The sequence below is a fragment of the Myotis nattereri genome, assembly GCF_964212035.1.
Source record: "Myotis nattereri genome assembly, chromosome: 10".
Lineage (NCBI taxonomy): Eukaryota > Metazoa > Chordata > Mammalia > Chiroptera > Vespertilionidae > Myotis > Myotis nattereri.
The window spans coordinates 6690614-6703037 of record NC_138085.1 but is presented as its reverse complement, the minus strand read 5'-3'; positions in this window follow the sequence as shown (position 1 = coordinate 6703037).

Genomic DNA, 12424 nt, shown 5'->3' with positions numbered 1-12424 from the left:
TGAACAACTTGGTCTAGAACAGCATTTTTGGATGTTGGAGATACTAGAGAAGTGAGGTTTCACTCTGTTTCACTGAGGATTCACTTCATGTGACTTTTGTCCCATACAGAAGTAAGGTATTAGTAAGAAGGGAAATTGGGTGTGGTGTACATGGTTATTATCTTCACAATTTTTCCGTAAATGTGGAACTATTCTGAAATAAACCTCCATTAAAACAACGCTCAAAATCCTAGGAAATTGTAGCAACTCAACCTAGCGGAATGGACCACTGAAATGACGGGGGAGTATGGGAATTGTCTTGGAGGAAACACCACCTCCCTGCCATATGCTGGAGTGTAATGGAACGAGAGGAAATGAGAGAGAGAGAGAGGACAGTTTGGGAAAAATGTTAGGAGTTAAGAGGAAGGTCTCTGTTTTATAACCAGAGTGTGTGAGATTTCTGCATCTTCTGCTGCCCCCGCCCCTCCTGGATGGTCTAGCTGAGGCATGGTGATGTCAAGCCACACCATGGCAACCACAGAATTTGGGCAACCAGAGCTGAAGGGAGTGGCTGCTCATTACCTTATAGAGTATAAATAGAGGCCAGGCCCCCTTCAGTAGTGTCTGTTGCCTCAAGGTAGCAAAACTTAATACGACGATATTGTAGACTAGTAGAGATAAGGAGTAAGACCTCAAACAGAAGGGTGGATGAAGAAACTGTAAGTCCAAAAGTCAGTTTATGTTCGTATTGGCGGTAGGTGGGATGCATGGTGGAGGTCGCAGTCATGAGTAACAGGGTGTTGAGTTAGTGACGGCTGTGTATAATTAAGTATTTGATTTCCTTTTTATACGGCAGACTATTGAATATTGTTAAAGTATGGAAAGGATGGTCAGCTCAAGATGTGAATTTTACGCCACAACTGGTACAGTTTTTCCTTGAACAACTTGGTCTAGAACAGCATTTTTGGATACTGGAGATACTAGAGAAGTGAGGTTTCACTCTGTTTCACCGAGGATTCACTTCATGTCACTTTTGCCCCATACAGAAGTAAGATATTAGTAAGAAGGGAAATTGGGTGTGGTGTACATGGTTATTATCTTCACAATTTTTCCGTAAATGTGGAACTATTCTGAAATAAACCTCCATTAAAACAACACTCAAAATCCTAGGAAATTGTAGCAACTCAACCTAGCGGAATGGACCACTGAAATGACGGGGGAGTATGGGAATTGTCTTGGAGGAAACACCACCTCCCTGCCATATGCTGGAGTGTAATGGAACGAGAGGAAATGAGAGAGAGAGAGAGGACAGTTTGGGAAAAATGTTAGGAGTTAAGAGGAAGGTCTCTGTTTTATAACCAGAGTGTGTGAGATTTCTGCATCTTCTGCTGCCCCCGCCCCTCCTGGATGGTCTAGCTGAGGCATGGTGATGTCAAGCCACACCATGGCAACCACAGAATTTGGGCAACCAGAGCTGAAGGGAGTGGCTCCTCATTACCTTATAGAGTATAAATAGAGGCCAGGCCCCCTTCAGTAGTGTCTGTTGCCTCAAGGTAGCGAAACTTAATTAGACGATATTGTAGACTAGTAGAGATAAGGAGTAAGACCTCAAACAGAAGGGTGGATGAAGAAACTGTAAGTCCAAAAGTCAGTTTATGTTCGTATTGGCGGTAGGTGGGATGCATGGTGGAGGTCGCAGTCATGAGTAACAGGGTGTTGAGTTAGTGACGGCTGTGTATAATTAAGTATTTGATTTCCTTTTTATACGGCAGACTATTGAATATTGTTAAAGTATGGGATGGATGGTCAGCTCAAGATGTGAATTTTATGCCACAACTGGTACAGTTTTTCCTTGAACAACTTGGTCTAGAACAGCATTTTTGGATACTGGAGATACTAGAGAAGTGAGGTTTCACTCTGTTTCACTGAGGATTCACTTCATGTGACTTTTGCCCCATACAGAAGTAAGATATTAGTAAGAAGGGAAATTGGGTGTGGTGTACATGGTTATTATCTTCACAATGTTTCCGTAAATGTGGAACTATTCTGAAATAAACCTCCATTAAAACAACACTCAAAATCCTAGGAAATTGTAGCAACTCAACCTAGCGGAATGGACCACTGAAATGACGGGGGAGTATGGGAATTGTCTTGGAGGAAACACCACCTCCCTGCCATATGCTGGAGTGTAATGGAACGAGAGGAAATGAGAGAGAGAGAGAGGACAGTTTGGGAAAAATGTTAGGAGTTAAGAGGAAGGTCTCTGTTTTATAACCAGAGTGTGTGAGATTTCTGCATCTTCTGCTGCCCCCGCCCCTCCTGGATGGTCTAGCTGAGGCATGGTGATGTCAAGCCACACCATGGCAACCACAGAATTTGGGCAACCAGAGCTGAAGGGAGTGGCTCCTCATTACCTTATAGAGTATAAATAGAGGCCAGGCCCCCTTCAGTAGTGTCTGTTGCCTCAAGGTAGCGAAACTTAATACGACGATATTGTAGACTAGTAGAGATAAGGAGTAAGACCTCAAACAGAAGGGTGGATGAAGAAACTGTAAGTCCAAAAGTCAGTTTATGTTCGTATTGGCGGTAGGTGGGATGGATGGTGGAGGTCGCAGTCATGAGTAACAGGGTGTTGAGTTAGTGACGGCTGTGTATAAGTATTTGATTTCCTTTTTATATGGCAGACTATTGAATATTGTTAAAGTATGGAAAGGATGGTCAGCTCAAGATGTGAATTTTATGCCACAACTGGTACAGTTTTTCCTTGAACAACTTGGTCTAGAACAGCATTTTTGGATGTTGGAGATACTAGAGAAGTGAGGTTTCACTCTGTTTCACTGAGGATTCACTTCATGTGACTTTTGCCCCATACAGAAGTAAGGTATTAGTAAGAAGGGAAATTGGGTGTGGTGTACATGGTTATTATCTTCACAATTTTTCCGTAAATGTGGAACTATTCTGAAATAAACCTCCATTAAAACAACACTCAAAATCCTAGGAAATTGTAGCAACTCAACCTAGCGGAATGGACCACTGAAATGACGGGGGAGTATGGGAATTGTCTTGGAGGAAACACCACCTCCCTGCCATATGCTGGAGTGTAATGGAACGAGAGGAAATGAGAGAGAGAGAGAGGACAGTTTGGGAAAAATGTTAGGAGTTAAGAGGAAGGTCTCTGTTTTATAACCAGAGTGTGTGAGATTTCTGCATCTTCTGCTGCCCCCGCCCCTCCTGGATGGTCTAGCTGAGGCATGGTGATGTCAAGCCACACCATGGCAACCACAGAATTTGGGCAACCAGAGCTGAAGGGAGTGGCTCCTCATTACCTTATAGCGTATAAATAGAGGCCAGGCCCCCTTCAGTAGTGTCTGTTGCCTCAAGGTAGCGAAACTTAATAGGACGATATTGTAGACTAGTAGAGATAAGGAGTAAGACCTCAAACAGAAGGGTGGATGAAGAAACTGTAAGTCCAAAAGTCAGTTTATGTTCGTATTGGCGGTAGGTGGGATGGATGGTGGAGGTCGCAGTCATGAGTAACAGGGTGTTGAGTTAGTGATGGCTGTGTATAATTAAGTATTTGATTTCCTTTTTATATGGCAGACTATTGAATATTGTTAAAGTATGGAAAGGATGGTCAGCTCAAGATGTGAATTTTATGCCACTACTGGTACAGTTTTTCCTTGAACAACTTGGTCTAGAACAGCATTTTTGCATGTTGGAGATACTAGAGAAGTGAGGTTTCACTCTGTTTCACTGAGGATTCACTTCATGTGACTTTTGCCCCATACAGAAGTAAGGTATTAGTAAGAAGGGAAATTGGGTGTGGTGTACATGGTTATTATCATCACAATGTTTCCGTAAATGTGGAACTATTCTGAAATAAACCTCCATTAAAACAACACTCAAAATCCTAGGAAATTGTAGCAACTCAACCTAGCGGAATGGACCACTGAAATGATGGGGGAGTATGGGAATTGTCTTGGAGGAAACACCACCTCCCTGCCATATGCTGGAGTGTAATGGAACGAGAGGAAATGAGAGAGAGAGAGAGGACAGTTTGGGAAAAATGTTAGGAGTTAAGAGGAAGGTCTCTGTTTTATAACCAGAGTGTGTGAGATTTCTGCATCTTCTGCTGCCCCCGCCCCTCCTGGATGGTCTAGCTGAGGCATGGTGATGTCAAGCCACACCATGGCAACCACAGAATTTGGGCAACCAGAGCTGAAGGGAGTGGCTCCTCATTACCTTATAGAGTATAAATAGAGGCCAGGCCCCCTTCAGTAGTGTCTGTTGCCTCAAGGTAGCGAAACTTAATACGACGATATTGTAGACTAGTAGAGATAAGGAGTAAGACCTCAAACAGAAGGGTGGATGAAGAAACTGTAAGTCCAAAAGTCAGTTTATGTTCGTATTGGCGGTAGGTGGGATGCATGGTGGAGGTCGCAGTCATGAGTAACAGGGTGTTGAGTTAGTGACGGCTGTGTATAATTAAGTATTTGATTTCCTTTTTATACGGCAGACTATTGAATATTGTTAAAGTATGGAATGGATGGTCAGCTCAAGATGTGAATTTTATGCCACAACTGGTACAGTTTTTCCTTGAACAACTTGGTCTAGAACAGCATTTTTGGATACTGGAGATACTAGAGAAGTGAGGTTTCACTCTGTTTCACTGAGGATTCACTTCATGTGACTTTTGCCCCATACAGAAGTAAGATATTAGTAAGAAGGGAAATTGGGTGTGGTGTACATGGTTATTATCTTCACAATGTTTCCGTAAATGTGGAACTATTCTGAAATAAACCTCCATTAAAACAACACTCAAAATCCTAGGAAATTGTAGCAACTCAACCTAGCGGAATGGACCACTGAAATGACGGGGGAGTATGGGAATTGTCTTGGAGGAAACACCACCTCCCTGCCATATGCTGGAGTGTAATGGAACGAGAGGAAATGAGAGAGAGAGAGAGGACAGTTTGGGAAAAATGTTAGGAGTTAAGAGGAAGGTCTCTGTTTTATAACCAGAGTGTGTGAGATTTCTGCATCTTCTGCTGCCCCCGCCCCTCCTGGATGGTCTAGCTGAGGCATGGTGATGTCAAGCCACACCATGGCAACCACAGAATTTGGGCAACCAGAGCTGAAGGGAGTGGCTCCTCATTACCTTATAGAGTATAAATAGAGGCCAGGCCCCCTTCAGTAGTGTCTGTTGCCTCAAGGTAGCGAAACTTAATACGACGATATTGTAGACTAGTAGAGATAAGGAGTAAGACCTCAAACAGAAGGGTGGATGAAGAAACTGTAAGTCCAAAAGTCAGTTTATGTTCGTATTGGCGGTAGGTGGGATGGATGGTGGAGGTCGCAGTCATGAGTAACAGGGTGTTGAGTTAGTGACGGCTGTGTATAAGTATTTGATTTCCTTTTTATATGGCAGACTATTGAATATTGTTAAAGTATGGAAAGGATGGTCAGCTCAAGATGTGAATTTTATGCCACAACTGGTACAGTTTTTCCTTGAACAACTTGGTCTAGAACAGCATTTTTGGATGTTGGAGATACTAGAGAAGTGAGGTTTCACTCTGTTTCACTGAGGATTCACTTCATGTGACTTTTGCCCCATACAGAAGTAAGGTATTAGTAAGAAGGGAAATTGGGTGTGGTGTACATGGTTATTATCTTCACAATTTTTCCGTAAATGTGGAACTATTCTGAAATAAACCTCCATTAAAACAACACTCAAAATCCTAGGAAATTGTAGCAACTCAACCTAGCGGAATGGACCACTGAAATGACGGGGGAGTATGGGAATTGTCTTGGAGGAAACACCACCTCCCTGCCATATGCTGGAGTGTAATGGAACGAGAGGAAATGAGAGAGAGAGAGAGGACAGTTTGGGAAAAATGTTAGGAGTTAAGAGGAAGGTCTCTGTTTTATAACCAGAGTGTGTGAGATTTCTGCATCTTCTGCTCCCCCCGCCCCTCCTGGATGGTCTAGCTGAGGCATGGTGATGTCAAGCCACACCATGGCAACCACAGAATTTGGGCAACCAGAGCTGAAGGGAGTGGCTCCTCATTACCTTATAGCGTATAAATAGAGGCCAGGCCCCCTTCAGTAGTGTCTGTTGCCTCAAGGTAGCGAAACTTAATAGGACGATATTGTAGACTAGTAGAGATAAGGAGTAAGACCTCAAACAGAAGGGTGGATGAAGAAACTGTAAGTCCAAAAGTCAGTTTATGTTCGTATTGGCGGTAGGTGGGATGGATGGTGGAGGTCGCAGTCATGAGTAACAGGGTGTTGAGTTAGTGATGGCTGTGTATAATTAAGTATTTGATTTCCTTTTTATATGGCAGACTATTGAATATTGTTAAAGTATGGAAAGGATGGTCAGCTCAAGATGTGAATTTTATGCCACTACTGGTACAGTTTTTCCTTGAACAACTTGGTCTAGAACAGCATTTTTGCATGTTGGAGATACTAGAGAAGTGAGGTTTCACTCTGTTTCACTGAGGATTCACTTCATGTGACTTTTGCCCCATACAGAAGTAAGGTATTAGTAAGAAGGGAAATTGGGTGTGGTGTACATGGTTATTATCATCACAATGTTTCCGTAAATGTGGAACTATTCTGAAATAAACCTCCATTAAAACAACACTCAAAATCCTAGGAAATTGTAGCAACTCAACCTAGCGGAATGGACCACTGAAATGACGGGGGAGTATGGGAATTGTCTTGGAGGAAACACCACCTCCCTGCCATATGCTGGAGTGTAATGGAACGAGAGGAAATGAGAGAGAGAGAGAGGACAGTTTGGGAAAAATGTTAGGAGTTAAGAGGAAGGTCTCTGTTTTATAACCAGAGTGTGTGAGATTTCTGCATCTTCTGCTCCCCCCGCCCCTCCTGGATGGTCTAGCTGAGGCATGGTGATGTCAAGCCACACCATGGCAACCACAGAATTTGGGCAACCAGAGCTGAAGGGAGTGGCTCCTCATTACCTTATAGAGTATAAATAGAGGCCAGGCCCCCTTCAGTAGTGTCTGTTGCCTCAAGGTAGCGAAACTTAATACGACGATATTGTAGACTAGTAGAGATAAGGAGTAAGACCTCAAACAGAAGGGTGGATGAAGAAACTGTAAGTCCAAAAGTCAGTTTATGTTCGTATTGGCGGTAGGTGGGATGGATGGTGGAGGTCGCAGTCATGAGTAACAGGGTGTTGAGTTAGTGACGGCTGTGTATAATTAAGTATTTGATTTCCTTTTTATATGGCAGACTATTGAATATTGTTAAAGTATGGAAAGGATGGTCAGCTCAAGATGTGAATTTTATGCCACTACTGGTACAGTTTTTCCTTGAACAACTTGGTCTAGAACAGCATTTTTGCATGTTGGAGATACTAGAGAAGTGAGGTTTCACTCTGTTTCACTGAGGATTCACTTCATGTGACTTTTGCCCCATACAGAAGTAAGATATTAGTAAGAAGGGAAATTGGGTGTGGTGTACATGGTTATTATCATCACAATGTTTCCGTAAATGTGGAACTATTCTGAAATAAACCTCCATTAAAACAACACTCAAAATCCTAGGAAATTGTAGCAACTCAACCTAGCGGAATGGACCACTGAAATGACGGGGGAGTATGGGAATTGTCTTGGAGGAAACACCACCTCCCTGCCATATGCTGGACTGTAATGGAACTAGAGGAAATGAGAGAGAGAGAGAGGACAGTTTGGGAAAAATATTAGGAGTTAAGAGGAAGGTCTCTTTTATAACCAGAGTGTGTGAGATTTCTGCATCTTCTGCTCCCCCCCCCCTCCTGGATGGTCTAGCTGAGGCATTGTGATGTCAAGCCACACCATGGCAACCACAGAATAAGGGCAACCAGAGCTGAAGGCAGTGGCTCCTCATTACCCTAAAGAGTATAAATAGAGGCCAGGCCCCCTTCAGTAGTGTCTGTTGCCTCAAGATAGCGAAACTTAATAAGACGATATTGTAGACTAGTAGAGATAAGGAGTAAGTCTCCAAACAGAAGGGTGGGTGAAGAAACTGTAAGTCCAAAAGTGAATTTATGTTCGTATTGGGGGTAGGTGGGATGGATGGTGGAGGTCGCAGTCATGAGTAACAGGGTGTTCTGTTAGTGATGGCATTGTATAATTAAGTATTCGATTTCCTTTTTATATGGAAGACTATTGAATATTGATAAAGTATGGAAAGAATGGTCACCTCAAAATTTGAATTTTATGCCACAACTGGTACAGTTTTTCCTTGAACAACTTGGTATAGAACAGCATTTTTGGATGTTGGAGATACTAGAGAAGTGAGGTTTCACTCTGTTTCACTGATGATTCACTTCATGTTACTTTTGCCCCATACATAAGTAAGATATTAGTAATAAGGGAAATTGGGTATGGTGTACATGGTTATTATCTTCACAATTTTTCCGTAAATGTGGAACTATTCTAAAATAAACATCCATTAAAACAACACTCAAAATCCTAGGAAATTGTAGCAACTCAAACTAGCGGAATGGACCACTGAAATGACGGGGGAGTATGGGAATTTTCTCAGAGGAAACACCACCTCCCTGCCATATGCTGGAAAGTAATGGAACTAGAGGAAATGAGAAAGAGAGGACAGTTTGGGAAAAATGTTAGGAGTTAAGAGGAAGGTTTCTGTTTTATAACCAGAGTGTGTGAGATTTCTGCATCTTCTGCTCCCCCCGCCCCTCCTGGATGGTCTAGCTGAGGCATTGTCATGGCAAGCCACACCAGGGCAACCACAGAATTTGGGCAACCAGAGCTGAGGGGAGTGGCTCCTCATTACCTTATAGAGTATAAATAGAGGCCAGGCCCCCTTCAGTAGTGTCTGTTGCCTCAAGGTAGCGAAACTTAATAAGACGATATTGTAGACTAGTAGAGATAAGGAGTAAGACCTCAAACAGAAGGGTGGATGAAGAAACTGTAAGTCCAAAAGTCAATTTATGTTCGTATTGGCGGTAGGTGGGATGGATGGTGGAGGTCGCAGTCATGAGTAACAGGGTGTTGCGTTAGTGATGGCTGTGTATAATTATTTGATTTCCTTTTTATATGGCAGAGTATTGAATATTGTTAAAGTATGGAAAGGATGGTCAGCTCAAGATGTGAATTTTATGCTACAACTGGTACAGTTTTTCCTTGAACAACTTGGTCTACAACAGCATTTTTGGATATTGGACATACTAGAGAAGTGAGGTTTCACTCTGTTTCACTGAGGATTCACTTCATGTGACTTTTGCCCCATACAGAAGTAAGGTATTAGTAAGAAGGGAAATTGGGTGTGGTGTACATGGTTATTATCATCACAATGTTTCCGTAAATGTGGAACTATTCTGAAATAAACCTCCATTAAAACAACACTCAAAATCCTAGGAAATTGTAGCAACTCAACCTAGCGGAATGGACCACTGAAATGACGGGGGAGTATGGGAATTGTCTTGGAGGAAACACCACCTCCCTGCCATATGCTGGAGTGTAATGGAACGAGAGGAAATGAGAGAGAGAGAGAGGACAGTTTGGGAAAAATGTTAGGAGTTAAGAGGAAGGTCTCTGTTTTATAACCAGAGTGTGTGAGATTTCTGCATCTTCTGCTCCCCCCGCCCCTCCTGGATGGTCTAGCTGAGGCATGGTGATGTCAAGCCACACCATGGCAACCACAGAATTTGGGCAACCAGAGCTGAAGGGAGTGGCTCCTCATTACCTTATAGAGTATAAATAGAGGCCAGGCCCCCTTCAGTAGTGTCTGTTGCCTCAAGGTAGCGAAACTTAATACGACGATATTGTAGACTAGTAGAGATAAGGAGTAAGACCTCAAACAGAAGGGTGGATGAAGAAACTGTAAGTCCAAAAGTCAGTTTATGTTCGTATTGGCGGTAGGTGGGATGCATGGTGGAGGTCGCAGTCATGAGTAACAGGGTGTTGAGTTAGTGACGGCTGTGTATAATTAAGTATTTGATTTCCTTTTTATATGGCAGACTATTGAATATTGTTAAAGTATGGAAAGGATGGTCAGCTCAAGATGTGAATTTTATGCCACTACTGGTACAGTTTTTCCTTGAACAACTTGGTCTAGAACAGCATTTTTGCATGTTGGAGATACTAGAGAAGTGAGGTTTCACTCTGTTTCACTGAGGATTCACTTCATGTGACTTTTGCCCCATACAGAAGTAAGGTATTAGTAAGAAGGGAAATTGGGTGTGGTGTAAATGGTTATTATCATCACAATGTTTCCGTAAATGTGGAACTATTCTGAAATAAACCTCCATTAAAACAACACTCAAAATCCTAGGAAATTGTAGCAACTCAACCTAGCGGAATGGACCACTGAAATGACGGGGGAGTATGGGAATTGTCTTGGAGGAAACACCACCTCCCTGCCATATGCTGGAGTGTAATGGAACGAGAGGAAATGAGAGAGAGAGAGAGGACAGTTTGGGAAAAATGTTAGGAGTTAAGAGGAAGGTCTCTGTTTTATAACCAGAGTGTGTGAGATTTCTGCATCTTCTGCTGCCCCCGCCCCTCCTGGATGGTCTAGCTGAGGCATGGTGATGTCAAGCCACACCATGGCAACCACAGAATTTGGGCAACCAGAGCTGAAGGGAGTGGCTCCTCATTACCTTATAGAGTATAAATAGAGGCCAGGCCCCCTTCAGTAGTGTCTGTTGCCTCAAGGTAGCGAAACTTAATACGACGATATTGTAGACTAGTAGAGATAAGGAGTAAGACCTCAAACAGAAGGGTGGATGAAGAAACTGTAAGTCCAAAAGTCAGTTTATGTTCGTATTGGCGGTAGGTGGGATGCATGGTGGAGGTCGCAGTCATGAGTAACAGGGTGTTGAGTTAGTGACGGCTGTGTATAATTAAGTATTTGATTTCCTTTTTATACGGCAGACTATTGAATATTGTTAAAGTATGGAATGGATGGTCAGCTCAAGATGTGAATTTTATGCCACAACTGGTACAGTTTTTCCTTGAACAACTTGGTCTAGAACAGCATTTTTGGATACTGGAGATACTAGAGAAGTGAGGTTTCACTCTGTTTCACTGAGGATTCACTTCATGTGACTTTTGCCCCATACAGAAGTAAGATATTAGTAAGAAGGGAAATTGGGTGTGGTGTACATGGTTATTATCTTCACAATGTTTCCGTAAATGTGGAACTATTCTGAAATAAACCTCCATTAAAACAACACTCAAAATCCTAGGAAATTGTAGCAACTCAACCTAGCGGAATGGACCACTGAAATGACGGGGGAGTATGGGAATTGTCTTGGAGGAAACACCACCTCCCTGCCATATGCTGGAGTGTAATGGAACGAGAGGAAATGAGAGAGAGAGAGAGGACAGTTTGGGAAAAATGTTAGGAGTTAAGAGGAAGGTCTCTGTTTTATAACCAGAGTGTGTGAGATTTCTGCATCTTCTGCTGCCCCCGCCCCTCCTGGATGGTCTAGCTGAGGCATGGTGATGTCAAGCCACACCATGGCAACCACAGAATTTGGGCAACCAGAGCTGAAGGGAGTGGCTCCTCATTACCTTATAGAGTATAAATAGAGGCCAGGCCCCCTTCAGTAGTGTCTGTTGCCTCAAGGTAGCGAAACTTAATACGACGATATTGTAGACTAGTAGAGATAAGGAGTAAGACCTCAAACAGAAGGGTGGATGAAGAAACTGTAAGTCCAAAAGTCAGTTTATGTTCGTATTGGCGGTAGGTGGGATGGATGGTGGAGGTCGCAGTCATGAGTAACAGGGTGTTGAGTTAGTGACGGCTGTGTATAAGTATTTGATTTCCTTTTTATATGGCAGACTATTGAATATTGTTAAAGTATGGAAAGGATGGTCAGCTCAAGATGTGAATTTTATGCCACAACTGGTACAGTTTTTCCTTGAACAACTTGGTCTAGAACAGCATTTTTGGATGTTGGAGATACTAGAGAAGTGAGGTTTCACTCTGTTTCACTGAGGATTCACTTCATGTGACTTTTGCCCCATACAGAAGTAAGGTATTAGTAAGAAGGGAAATTGGGTGTGGTGTAAATGGTTATTATCATCACAATGTTTCCGTAAATGTGGAACTATTCTGAAATAAACCTCCATTAAAACAACACTCAAAATCCTAGGAAATTGTAGCAACTCAACCTAGCGGAATGGACCACTGAAATGACGGGGGAGTATGGGAATTGTCTTGGAGGAAACACCACCTCCCTGCCATATGCTGGAGTGTAATGGAACGAGAGGAAATGAGAGAGAGAGAGAGGACAGTTTGGGAAAAATGTTAGGAGTTAAGAGGAAGGTCTCTGTTTTATAACCAGAGTGTGTGAGATTTCTGCATCTTCTGCTGCCCCCGCCCCTCCTGGATGGTCTAGCTGAGGCATGGTGATGTCAAGCCACACCATGGCAACCACAGAATTTGGGCAACCAGAGCT